Source organism: Stenella coeruleoalba (genome assembly GCF_951394435.1).
Source record: "Stenella coeruleoalba genome assembly, chromosome: 15".
Taxonomy (NCBI): domain Eukaryota; kingdom Metazoa; phylum Chordata; class Mammalia; order Artiodactyla; family Delphinidae; genus Stenella; species Stenella coeruleoalba.
In genome coordinates this window covers 14,255,168-14,268,349 of record NC_137161.1, presented here as the reverse complement: position 1 = coordinate 14,268,349, position 13,182 = coordinate 14,255,168, and the positions used below count along the sequence as shown (strand labels likewise).

At 47.5% G+C, this 13,182-nt stretch overlaps 1 pseudogene across 1 annotated transcript; it reads right to left on the bottom strand.

Annotated features, from left to right (window-relative positions):
• Window positions 1-7,122: 7,122 nt before the first annotated feature.
• LOC307198018 (thyrotropin-releasing hormone receptor-like) lies at window positions 7,123-10,321 on the bottom strand (annotated as a pseudogene). Its single transcript has 2 exons — window positions 10,313-10,321; window positions 7,123-7,976 (listed from the first exon to the last, which is right to left on the bottom strand). The product of its transcript is annotated as a thyrotropin-releasing hormone receptor-like (transcript).
• Window positions 10,322-13,182: the final 2,861 nt, after the last annotated feature.

Below are 13,182 nucleotides of genomic sequence, written 5' to 3'. Positions count from 1 at the left end.
ACATAGGGTTTCTCCCCTGTATGAAATCTCTGTGTACAATGAGGGTGGACTTCTTAGAAAAGGTTTTCCTACATTCATTACATTAACTTGGTTTCCTTTCAGAATGTATCCTCTTCTATGTGAAGAGGACTGCCCTCTTGAAGTGGTTTTCCCACATTTTCCATAGCCCAAAAGGTCGCTTCAAAGCCTGAATGTTCTGGTGCAGAATCAAATCTTCATTTTGACTTCTGGCTTTCCTAACTGGATTATATTTGTATTGTTTCATTCCAGAACGACTTTTCTCTTGCTTAGAAACGAGTTGCGTTTTCCCACATCTACTGTATTCATCAGGAACCTTTTTAAAGTAGCTTTTCTTTGCAACGATTACTTCTGAATTAGTTTTTAAATTGTTTCCAGGTGGATATCTGTAGGGTGTTTTTCTTGAGGGAACAATATTCATGCCCAGATTAAATGTTTTCCCAAATACAGTAGCTCTCTCTGTAATCAGTGTTTTATTGCAGAAGAATACAATTTGCCTCAAATGTTTGCCTTGGATTTCCTTGTCCTCCTTTAAGGCATCATCAGCTTCTAGGAGGGAGTACCATTAATAATAACTTGTGATCCGTGACACACTTGCTATGAAATGAGAGTTCCTTACAAATGCCTTGTTGGACTGGCCCAGCTCTTCAGGATTAAGGAAATGTCAAATACAAACATCTCCGACTGATTTGGGGGAAAGAAAAAAACAAACAATAGAAAAGAAGCCAGCCCACCCACACCAGCCTGTTTAACAGGATGAAAGGAAGAGGAAAGTAGCAAAGAATACGAGTACCTCTGCCATGGAAAAAGGAAAACAGTCACAAGGAACAGTAAGCACAAAGTATACTGCAAGTGTGTCTGACACAGTATTGAATAAGACAGATGAGACTCAAAGAAGCACTCAGAGACAGTGAGACCAGCACAACAGACTTCAGAGAGATGGTCAGAGCTACAAAGAGACACAGAGGAAGGGGTGAGTCTCAAATTTTGCCAGCGACATGGGAACTTCAGAATTTGCACAAATACAAAGAATAAAGAGAAAGATTGTGGGCTGAGCAGGGCTGGAAGTAGGGTGAGGTAGGTGTGACCTCTAGGGCACCTGCACCACCCCAAGAGTGAGTGTCTTCTTAAGTTTTGTATCTGAGGCACCTTGGTTGTCTCACCCTAGTCCCCCCGCAGTGGGGCTGAGCGTGGAGAGTGAAACTGATCTCTCAGTTAAAGGATGGAGAGAAACGTGGAATGCAACTAGATTTGCAAATAGATTGTGTAAATCAAGCAAGATTTATTTTTTTAAGACTGACCTATGAATGTCTGAATATACAGCAAGTCTATGTTAAAGGAAGGTGGGGTCAGGTAGGCAAAAGAGAATGCCACAGAACTAAATTTAAGAGTACGCTAAAAGAAGGTCTGTATACCAGGGATGGATAACTTAGCAGCAAAAATCTTTATAAATTTCGATTAAAGAAGTACATTTAGGACTTCCCTTGGTGGTGCAGTGGTTAAGAATCCGTCTGCCAATGCAGGGGACATCGGTTCGGGCCCTACTCCGGGAAGATCCCACATGCCACGGAGCAACTAAGCCCGTGTGCCACAGCTACTGAGCCTGTGCTCTAGAGCCTGCGAGCCACAACTACTGAGCCCGTGCACCACAACTACTGAAGCCCACGTGCCTAGAGCCTGTGCTCCACAACAAGAGAAGCCACCGCAATGAGAAGCCCGTGCGTGGTAACCAAGAGTAGCCCCCGCTCGCCGCAACTAGAGAAAGCCCGCACGCAGCAACAAAGACCCAACACAGCCAACAATAAATAAACAAGCAAACAAATAAATAAAAATTAAAAAAAAAAGAAGTACATTTATTTGGGGACAATGTTTTTAAGTATCTATAGCATGACAGTCATTTGCCCTCAGTTACTTCCCAAGGTCTGGGGCCTATAAAAAGAGATTCCTGAGGAACATTGCAAAGATGCCAACTACACTCACTAACCACCATAGAACTCTCATTTCCACTGGTTTCCACCTGCTTAGTTATCACTCATCTGAGTAGTTCTGACCTGAGAATTCCTCTACTGTCCATGGTTCTTCTCCTTGCTCCAGTCTGAAGATCACATCTGGTTTGCTAACGTTGATACTCTGTTAAAATGATATAGAACTTGGACCAAGCCCTTTGGACTTTGGGGACTTGAAGGATGAAGAAAGACAGCTTCAAAAGCTGTGTGATGAAGATGTCCAGCAACAGGTCATTAGAGCTAGAACATTCAGGGGAAGGGTGGAGGGAGGGCAGTGAGCCCAAGCACAAGGCTAACATTGACTCAAAGGGTTTAATCATCTCTCTCCCCTGACACTCAAGGCTAAATAATGAAATTCAACATGTTTTTGCAACACAGAGCAAACACATCTCTTGGTAGTTACACAGGGAAGCTGTACTTACCCACTGAGATGCGGTTGTTCTCCAGCATCACATCCCTCTACAGGAGCCTCTGAGCATGGTCCAGGTGCCGCCACTCCTCCTGGGTGAAGTCTGCAGTCAGGTCCTTGAATGAAACCAATCTCTGAAAGAATACGTTTAGTCTGAGGTGAACAGAAGCCCAGTGGATCCCTGGGGTGCCCCCATCCTCCACTTTGGAGACCACTGTTGTGATCATGGAAATCCATAGAGATGTTTGTCAGCAAGGACTATTAAGATTTGTGATCAAATCTGCATTTTGGAAGCAATGCTCCAGAGCATAGGGGTCTGCACACGACAGCCTGTGAGCCTAATCCAACCCACTAAGACCCAAATCCGGCCATGCCCATTTGTTTGCACGTTATCTATACTGCTGTCACACTACAGCAGCTATGCTGAGTTGATTTGACAGAGACCATAGGGCCGGCAAAGCCAAAAGTAGTTATTATCTGGTCCTTTACGAAAATGTCTGCTGTCCCCAACTCTAGAAAAATGGGAAATGGATTAAAGATCAGATTAGAGGGGAAGAAGACTAGGACGCCATGGTGAGACATGACCACAGGCAGCTCTGGTAGGGGTGGGAAGGAGGGATTCAATCCTCCATGATGAGGAGCCAGAGGAGTTGGCCACTAATCGGTTGTGCATGAGAGACATAATGTGCAGATTATTTTGTTCCAGATCATTTTGGTAGCATCATATGCTGAGATTAGGAATACAAGACAAAACCAAAACAAAAGAATTGAGCATAGGAAACTGATGCATTGCTGTTTCAGATGCCATGCTCGAGTCTGTGAAGGATACAAGTAGAGATGTCCAGTGGGCAGCTGGATATTTGATTCTGAAGCTCAGAAGAGAGAGTGGTGACCAAAAGCAATATTAGAAGGCATAAATAACGGGGAAGATCTCTATGGACCAATATGGAGTGATTCCCAGGCTATATTGGTAAGTGAGAAGGAGTATCTATAGTATGCTACCTTTTATGTAAGAAAGGGGATGTAAGAAAATACACATGTATCTGCTTATGTGTAGAAAAGGAAATACAGAAAGGGCAGACCAGAAACCAAAGAAACCGGTTACCTTCAGGGGACAGGTGGGAATAGTTGGAAAGAAGGAATGGGGTAGAATGGGATGGGGGGAGAGTGACAACTCTCTAAGTGTATCTTTATCTGTGGCTTCACAGACATTCTCACTGATGCATTTCAAGGAAGGTGTGGTCAAACTGTCAAATGCAACAAAGAGTTTAGTAAAGGATGAACTGGAAAATACCCACTGGATTTGAAAATATTTACTAGAACAGATTCATGAGTGTGGTGGCGGCAGACACAAGACTGCATCAAGTGAGTTGAAATGACATGAGCAGGTGAGAACCGTGGTTCCAGCAACTCAGATTCAGAGAGTGGAGGGCACTTCCCTGGTGGGCCAGTGGAAGACTCCACGCTCCCAATGCAGGGGGGTCCAGGTTCAATTCCTACCCGGGGAACTAGATCCTGCATGCATGCCGTAACTAAGACCTGGTGCAGCCAAAAATAAATAAATAAATGAAAATAAAATCTTAAAAAAAAAAAAAAGACAGAGTGGAGATTGCAGGGAATGACAAGTATGTGTTTAGGAAGTAATCTCCTTAGCTATGCCTGGTACCCCTTGCCTCCAACTCACAGCCTCACCAATCCTCCAATGAAGTGTCTTTTCCTGACAAATCTGTACCCTGCCCTTCCCCTTCCATTGCAACTCACATCTTTCTTCTGAAAATTGAACAGAGGCTTTGCTGAGTCACAATAATCAATGGTCTTTGAATATAGTATGATCACCCAGATTCTGCTCACCCTGGACAGGAAAATTCTGGTCCAGTAACTCTTTTTTTTTTTTTTTGCGGTACGCGGGCCTCTCACTGTTGTGGCCTCTCCTGTTGCGGAGCACAGGCTCCGGACGCGCAGGCTCAGCGGCCATGGCTCATGGGCCCAGCTGCTCCGTGGCATGTGGGATCCTCCCAGACCGGGGCACAAACCCGCGTCCCCTGCATTGGCAGGCGGACTCCCAACCACTGCGCCAGCAGGGAAGCCCCTGGTCCAGTAACTCTTGAATATGCTCCTTTCAGGAATTCTGTCTTGGCCTTAAAATCCTAGGGAGAGATTTCACTTCAGACACATGTTCTTCCAGGTGTGATTTCTGTCCTTGGCGCCTTCTGCTTTTTCCTTCACTGGGATGGTTTTGTTTCCACCTGGGCGTAGCGGCCACTTTTCCATTAGCTGGAATCTGCACTTGGGGTCCCAAGGTTCAAGTGCCTGGTGAGCTGGACCTTTCCTAAAATCCAATCAAGGCTGCTGAGAAGTGAGACAATACCGCAGGAGGCAGAAAGAGCCTAGAAGCCTCGATTACGCCTTGTGACCTAAGAAAAATAGGTCCAATGGTTTGATTATCAAAATACATAGTATAACTGCTTTCTAGGGCACACAGAAGGCAAGTCATCATGCCAGAAAAAACCCAATGTGTAGGCAGAGGGGAATGCATATTACAAAGATCATGAGACTGGGAGTAAAATAGACTTCATTTTAAAATCAACTCAGTCACCAGAGAATAAATCACTTTAGCTCTCTGTAAATGAGGTTTTAAAATGTGCTCCAACAGGGGGCAGTAATGCCGACTTCACAGCCTGGTTGGGAGGACTGAGGGAGATATCTAAAAATCTTTGTAACACTGATTGCAAGGGATACGTGTCGAGGGTGTATTATATTCTGGGCTTACTTTTTACTTCAGAACAACCCTATGGGGCAAATATTATTCCTAGGCTCATTTTACAGATGAGAAAACAGGATGAAATAACATGCCCTGGGATGCAGTGCTGTTCTGTGGCAGCATCTGGTCTGAACACAAACATCAGGCTCTTAAAACCTCATGCAGCGCTGCAGACAACACCCCCCAGCGCCAGCCCCCTGAAAGCTTTTCCAGTCATATCTACACCCTGGCCATTCTCTTCAACTGAAGCTCACATCTTTCTTTTAATAAATGCTTAGTATAAAATAACTAATATAATGATCACCATATTTGTTTCTATAAATATTCCTTCCCTTCCCTAACGTCCTCCAGTATTCTTCAACCCAGCCCAGCAGGCTGCAGATCCAAGCGCCTCAGCGGAACTTTGGGGATCAGATTTTAGCCATTTGGATGTACAAACCTTGCACCTCCACAGAGCACCTTCTTCAGGCAATGAAGGGCTGCAGGGAGCGCCCGCCATGAGGCCTGCAGGTCAGGAGCCCGGCCCTCGCTCCCCTTCTCCGGGACCATGGGAAACCCGGCTCCGGGCCTCCCTGGAGAGGGATGCGGGGAGAGCGCGCATCCACTCTCCGAGGACCGAGGCCAGCTCCGCCCAGCCACTTCCCCTCCAGCCCCCGAGGGCTCGGAGCTCCCCGCCAGTCATTTAACTTGTGGGTGCACCGGCTTCGCTCCCAGTTCACCAGGCCCAGGTGACCACGGAACGCCGCGCCCCGTAGGCTGCAGGACCCGCCGCGGGAAAAGCCTAGAGAACAAGCAGACGCGCCCACGTAGAAAGCCGAGGCCCCACATGCGCAGAAGAGTCCGCCGGTCCGTCCTTCCCAGGTTTTCCAAAGGGCGGTCGAAGCTTTTCCGGACTACATTCCCCATAAGACACCGCGGCCACCGCCCACCACGGAGGGCTCCTTAGAGGAGCCTCTGTCGTCCTTACTCAGCTTGGTTGATTGCTAGGAACCATTAATACAAAAAGAAAAGGTGCATGTGAATTTCACCGAAGACTATAGATGAGAAGCGAAGATTACAGACTATGAGGTGTCCACCAAAATGCTAATGATTCCCAAATCCTTATCTTTCTCCTAAACTTCTCTTAGGAACACCAGAGGTGTATAGTCCCTTATTCTTCCTACTGTTTTTCCTGCTCAGCATCAGAACACACACTGGGGAGTATACCCAATGAGCATTTTAAATGTGAGAAAGCCTTCTATAGTATATATCCAGGAAGGCTGGGGGTGGAAGGCTGAAGATAAAGGCCAGTTGGACCCAGAGAGCGCTCCTCCCACCTGCATTCTTAGAAAACCCTTGGGAGGCTGCACTGCTGGAATGGGGGTGGGGGGGAACGAGGAACCTGGACACATGCGTTCCTGCACGCAGTTCCCTTACAGTGTCGCCTCTGTCGCTCCCTTGTCCCCTCTAAGCCTGTATACTTGTCCATAAAAATAGGTATGAAACCTCCCAAATAGGGATACTATCAGGAACCATCAGAGAATCAGAAACACAGTAAGTGCTTAATAAATGCTGAATTTCTCTCCATCTCCCCAGAACCCATCCTCTTGGGCTTTCAGACTGTCCCGGTCCATTGGGGCAGTTTTAGCGCCAGATGGCGTAGTATAGTCTTGGGAAAGTCACTTCACCTCTCTGAGCCTCACTTTCCCCATCAGTAGAAGAAAGAGAATAACAGCTACGGTGTAGGGACTCACTGAGGAAGTTTAATAACAAACCAAGATGAATTTAGCGTTTAGTTTGTGACATTGACTCTAAATGAATCATGCCATTTCTGTGCCGTTACCTCATACAACAGGAGAGGGAATGGAGGCTCAGAAACGCTCAGAAGTGATGTCGCCAAAAACAAGCCGAGTAAGTGGCACCACCTGGACTTGAACTTGAGCTTGACTCTAGGAGGGCCCAAGGTTCCATCCACCAATCTGCTGCTGGCTCAGTACAGGGGTCCGAATGAGGAGGGACGTCCCTACCTGCTTTCGGGAGTTGAGGTCACCCCTCCTGCCGCGGGAGGAGAAGCGCCCTTGGCCAGCGGGGCCGCCCTGGTGCACAGAGCCCGATCGTCCCCAGTCACCAGGAGGCAGCGGCCCCACGAAGAGGACGCGTGCTATGAGTGCATAGGACACGGTGGCCAGGCCCAGGGACAGCGCGTAGAAGAGCGCAAAGTCCAGGAAGTAGACGGGCGACTACAGAGCGTGACACGCGGTAGCCGCACTGCTCCTGTACGCCGTCGGCTTACGCGGTCTCGCGCGTGCCCACCAGGAAGAGCCAAAGCGCGTAGGCGCCGGTGCCCAGCCACACCAGCGCTGCAGTGCGCTTGGTTCATGCCGCGGTGGACAGAACCTGGGCGCTCAGAGGACGGCAGATGGCGAGGTAGCACTCCACCTTGGACGCGTTGATGCCCACGTACTGCACGTAGGTGATGCCCAGGCAGCCTGCGTGGTCGAAGACCCAAACCCGCGCGGATGCCGCTTCGGCCACGGTGGGCACTTCAGCAGCCAGGAGCACCAGCAGGTCCGCGGTGGCCAGACTCACCAGGTAACAGTTGGTGGGTGTGACCATGTGGCGGCTCCGGACCACCACCAGGACCACCGTGGCGTTGCCCACCACACGCACGACGCACACGAGGGGCACCAGGGTCAAGGTACAGGGCCCGTACAGCCAATGGAGGGTGGTGAATGGGGCCCAGGCCTCGCGCGCTCAGGGTGCTTGGTGGGTTTCTCCATGCGCCCCTGTCCGTGCTGTACCCCTAAGGCAGCAGCGAGTTAGGGAATTACTCCCGGGTGCGAAGGTGTCCTCGGCGAATCTCCGTGCAGGAAGCTGCAGGTCCTGCAGCTGGTCTCCAGCTGAACTGGTTTCTTCAGCTCCCTGCAGGGTCTCAATTTCACTACGCGGACGCTGGGGACTCCGAGGAATCAGGAATTAGGCTCGTGCTGCTCCGTTTCCAAGACGACTTGTAGCCGGCGTTGGCGCGATCATTGCCGGGGTGGGGTTTACTGTAGGGGCGCGTTCTGGATTGTGGGGTCGCGCTCTAGCAGTGGACCGGGCACCCGACTGCCGCCTCCTACAGGAGCGACTGCTGGAGCGCTCTCAGCTCTTACCTCCCCTCCCCAGGTTCGCGAAGCTCAGGACTCTAAATCCGGGTATCCAATGAAGCGCGGTGCGTACTGACCGATCTTCGCCTCCCTAGCGTTTTTCTTCTCTCTGCTTTTCACGACCACCCCAGGCAGGCTCCTCTGCCGGACTTGGCTTGTCCTCTCCATTGATGCCACTTGTCTGATTCTGCTTGCACACGGGGTCAGGTAGAGGATGCAGGGTGCGCTGGGGAACGGATGCCTAAAAGGGGCAGTGGGATCTGGCGCCCTGCCTGCGCGCCTTTGCCCTGGGCTTTCGTTCCCTCCCTTCCTTCTCTACAGGAGCGGCTCCACTGGGCAAGGGCGGAGGAGTCCGCGACTCGCTGGCTTCCCAACACAATCCTGGGATCCTGTCGTGTTTTCCCTGGCAGAGACTTCAGCCCTACTGTTGACAAATGGGGAACCAAGGCCCAGAGCTGTGGGGAAGGAAAAGTATTTGCCCATCTAGACTTGAGTTGGTCCTGTGTCCTCCTTGTCACCTTTTCACTTTCTCCTGCTTACTTTTCCCAGTTGTTTTTTTTTTTTTCCTCCTGAAGAAAACCTGTAAATTCTTGGAGGGTGTGCCCCACCTTCCCACAAGAGTTTCTCCCATCTCTAAGACTGTGCCACTCACAGGGCACAAACCTGTTAGGAATCTTTAGCTCTGTTCCTGCTACAGAAAAGGTGCTTAATGGTAGTCGAAAGAAGGAAAAAACTTGTTTCTTCACTAGAGGAAGCGTCCTGAAGGTGGGACCGCACTAAGCCTCATAAAAGGCATAAAGGCTGCTTTCCAGGGAGCCTAGCTTCCTGCCTGCACATAGCAGATGCTGAGGAATTATTCACTGCTGACGAGCCATCAATTATGCTCTCTAAAAATTATTTCTTCATCTGTGAAATGGAATAATAATGATAGAACCCACCTCAGAGTGTCCTCGGGAGGCTCACATGATTGATGTGGGGAAAATCCATGTAATGCTTAGCTGTGCTTGGCTGTAGTAAGGGGTGAATATATTGGTAATTACAGTTATACACACTTCTCTGTGTGTCTGAGCAGTTTGCTCTGCCTACAGATCTGACAAATGGACAAAAAAATCAATGAGAGGGAACTTGGCAGGGGAGTATTTGGGGGGCACCAGCCAAGGTCCTATTGCCCCCCATTGTCAGTCTTTGTAACAAATCATGACTAATGTATATGAAACACCTAGTATTGCCTGGTGGTACCCTGTGTGCTTCACAAGTATTATTTAATTCTATACTTACAACATCCTATAGGGAAACTATTATTAGATGCCCATTTTACAGACAAAGAAACTGAGTCCCAGAGCAGTTAAATAACATGCTCAAGGTTACATAGGTTAGTAAGGGGGCGGAGTACTAGAATTTGAGCCCAGTAGCTTGACTGTGGAGTCCGTGTTGTTACCCACCATGCTATACTACCTCTCAGCAATGTTCTCTGCGATCTTCATCAGTAGCAATAGCAAAGCATCCTACTTGGAGCCGAACACCACGGCAGGTGCCTTACATTCATTATGTCTATTTCTCACAGCCCTATCTAGGCAGGTATTATTATTCCCATTTTATAGATGAGGAAATTAGGTCCAGAGAGGAATAATTTCCAATGTCATGCAGACAGTAGGGACCAAACAGAAGCAGAACCCCAACACTCCCAACTTTATGCACCCTGCCCCCACTCCAATCCCAGCTGTCCCTTGCTCAGCTCTTTCTAAGGTAGCAAAGGCCAGTTAAGTCCAGGATGCCTCCTCCCCGCTCCAGGTGTGGCAGTCCTCCCTGAATGTGGTCCAGAGCAATCCTTTTAGCCATATTAATTGCAAGTGGCTCCCGGACTTCTCTAAGCCTGCCAGCTCTCTCTCTCCTGCCTAATCGAGCTGTTCAGTTGCCAGCAGCAAGGCGTAGTACTTGGCAATGAACTAAATATGTCTAAAGTGGAATTCTTTGATTTCCCATATCCTACCTCATCCATTTCTAGTCTTCCTTATCTTAGCAAAGCCACCAGTTGCTAAAACATCCACCCAGTTGCTAAAACCAAATATTTGGGAGTTATTATCTCTCTCCCTCACCACTGACATCCAATACTTTGGCAAGTTCTTCAATTCTACCCCCAAAATGTACCTCAAATTAATCCAAATTTCACCACCATGTTCTCTACCAACACTTTCATTTATCCATAATCTTTTGTTTGGGCAACTGTAATTGTTTCCTAGCGGGTCTCTCAGCTACATTCTTGCTCCTCTCTCTACAGACAGCATCAAGGGATCCCTTAAAAAATAGAAACCATTCCCCTGCTTATACCCTTCAACAGCATCCTTTTTCACTTAAAACAAATCCAAACACTTTATACAAGCCCTAGAATTCCCTCTGTGATGTGGCCCTTTTCTACCTCTCCCTCTTACTCATGATGCTTCAACCATAGCTTCCATCTTTCTGTTTGGCTTACGTGGTATACTAGGTTGAATAGTATCCTCCCCAAATTCATGTCCACCAGAACCTCAGAATGTCACCTTATTTGGAAATTGGGTCTTTGCAGACGTAATTAAGATGAGGTCATAATGGATTAAGGTGGCCCTAAATTCAATGGATGACATTTTTATAAGAAAAAAGGACAGGGAGATTCAGACACGGAGACACAGAGGAGACATTCACAGGGAAGAAGGCATGAAAAGTCGGAGGCAGAGATTGAAGTGATGCAACTACAAGCCAAGGAAGAAGCTAAGAAGAGGCAAGGAAAGATTCTTCCCGTGAGCCTTCAGAGGGAGCGGGCTCTGCTGACACCTTGATTTCAGACGTATAGCCTCCCAAAATGAAGACAATAAACTTTTGTTTTAGGCCACTCAGTGTGTGGGAATTTGTTACAGCAGTCCTGGGAAGCTAATAGATGTGGCAAGCTCCTTCCTGCCTTGGAAACTTTGTACCTGCTGTTCCCTTTACGTGGAAACCTCTTCTACTGGGTCATCACATGGCTGGTTTCATATCATCCCTTCTGGTCTCCACTGGGATCTGTCTCCTCAGAGATGCCTTCCTCAACCACCCTAAAGTCACTTCCCTTGAATTACTGTGAACCACAGCTCCTTTACTTTTCTTCATAGCACTTACCACTCTGAAATTATTTTATAGATTTCTTTGAATATTTATTTGTTATCTTTCTTATCCCAACAGAAGCAGACTACATAAGAATCACAGCTACATACCCAACACCCAGACAAGTACCTTGTATATGAGAGGAACTCAATAAATATTTGTTAAATGAACTTATTAAATAAAGGCTCAGAACAGTCAAAGAAGAAAACTTTCCCAGTGTCACACCACCAGGAAGTGGCAAAGCTGTGACTTAAACGCAGGTGCTCTGATGCTAGAGCCCAAGCTTATAACCATTATGCAATAACATTTTAGTTAACTTGGATGCAGAGGAGGAATAAATAAAATTTGGGATGGGGTCCAATAAGAAAATAAGACACAAAAGAGATTAATTTTACTCTAGTTATTGGAGTTAGAGCATGGCAGCATCAGCTGGAAAAATAAGACTGGGTTTGCAGTGCAAGTCTGACCTAGAAGATTAATTTAAGGCCAGGAAGAAACCTTCTCTTAACATAAGGTTGGGGAGCTGTCCAAGGCCCCTGGTGCTGAATTCCAGGTTTGAGTTGGATGGTGTCATAGAGGCATCTTTCTCATCCATGGACACAGCTAAGACAGTGCATCCTGAGAGCCAGCTATCTGAATGGTGCTTCCGGTTTCTCACCTTCCTGATTATCCCAGAGCTGAGCTCCCCGGTTAAGGCAGTTCTGGGCTCTCATTCCTGGAGGTCCCCTCCTCCAGCGCTTCCAAACGTTTGTAGGGACTCATTCCCTGTATTAAATATCTCCTGGCTTAAAATATCTAAAGAAATTTCTTTTATCTGTAATAAAACCCTGACTGATAGGACACCCAATTCAGCCCACATTAGTTCTTTCTAAATTAGATCAACTTAGAGTTTCATATTTCTTTTTGCTTCCTTATCTACCCCTTACTCAGATTGCACGTGAAGAAAGCCCTAGAAGCTGACCCAGTGAGCAAGAAAGCTTACTTTTTGAGAAGTATAGGGGCAATGATGAAAAGATTGTAAACTCCTATTTTGTTTTTTAAATCCCTATTGTTGAAAGCAACAACAAAAAAAACAACTCAGGGTTTTACAATAATTAATCAGGATTCATGGTCCCCCAGATCCACTCTAGCCAGAATTTGGAGGGGAGCAGAGGAGGGAGGTGAGTTTGGCCCCGGGGAATCCACAGACCCTCTTTCTGCTACATTGCCAGCTCAGGACGGGCTGCCCACATTCCTTGGTTCAGGGCCCCTTCCTCACAATGACGTCACTCCAACCTCTGTTCTGGTCATCACATTCCCTCCTTTTGACTCTGACCTTCCTTCCTCCCTCTTATAAAGACCATTGTGACTATATTGCCTCCCCACACGCCCCAGAAAATCCAGGATAATCTCCCCATCTCAAGACCCTTGACTTAATCACATCCACAAAACCCCTTTGGTCATGTCAGGTGGCATATTCACAGGTTCTGGGGATTAGGGTATGGACAGCTTTGGGGGGCATTATTCTGTCTACCACATGCGTGGTACGAGGGAGCTGGCCTTAGGAGGCAAAGCTGATGCACTTCCTGGGGCCTGATGTGATTCTCTCAAATGTACTGGCTGTTTAAGTTGAAACTCTTGTCTGGGGATGTATTTCTTTTCTGTCCTTTTTTTTTTTTTTCAACATCTTTACTGGAGTATGATTGCTCTACAATGGTGCGTTAGCTTCTGCTGTATAATAAAGTGAATCAACCATACGTATACACA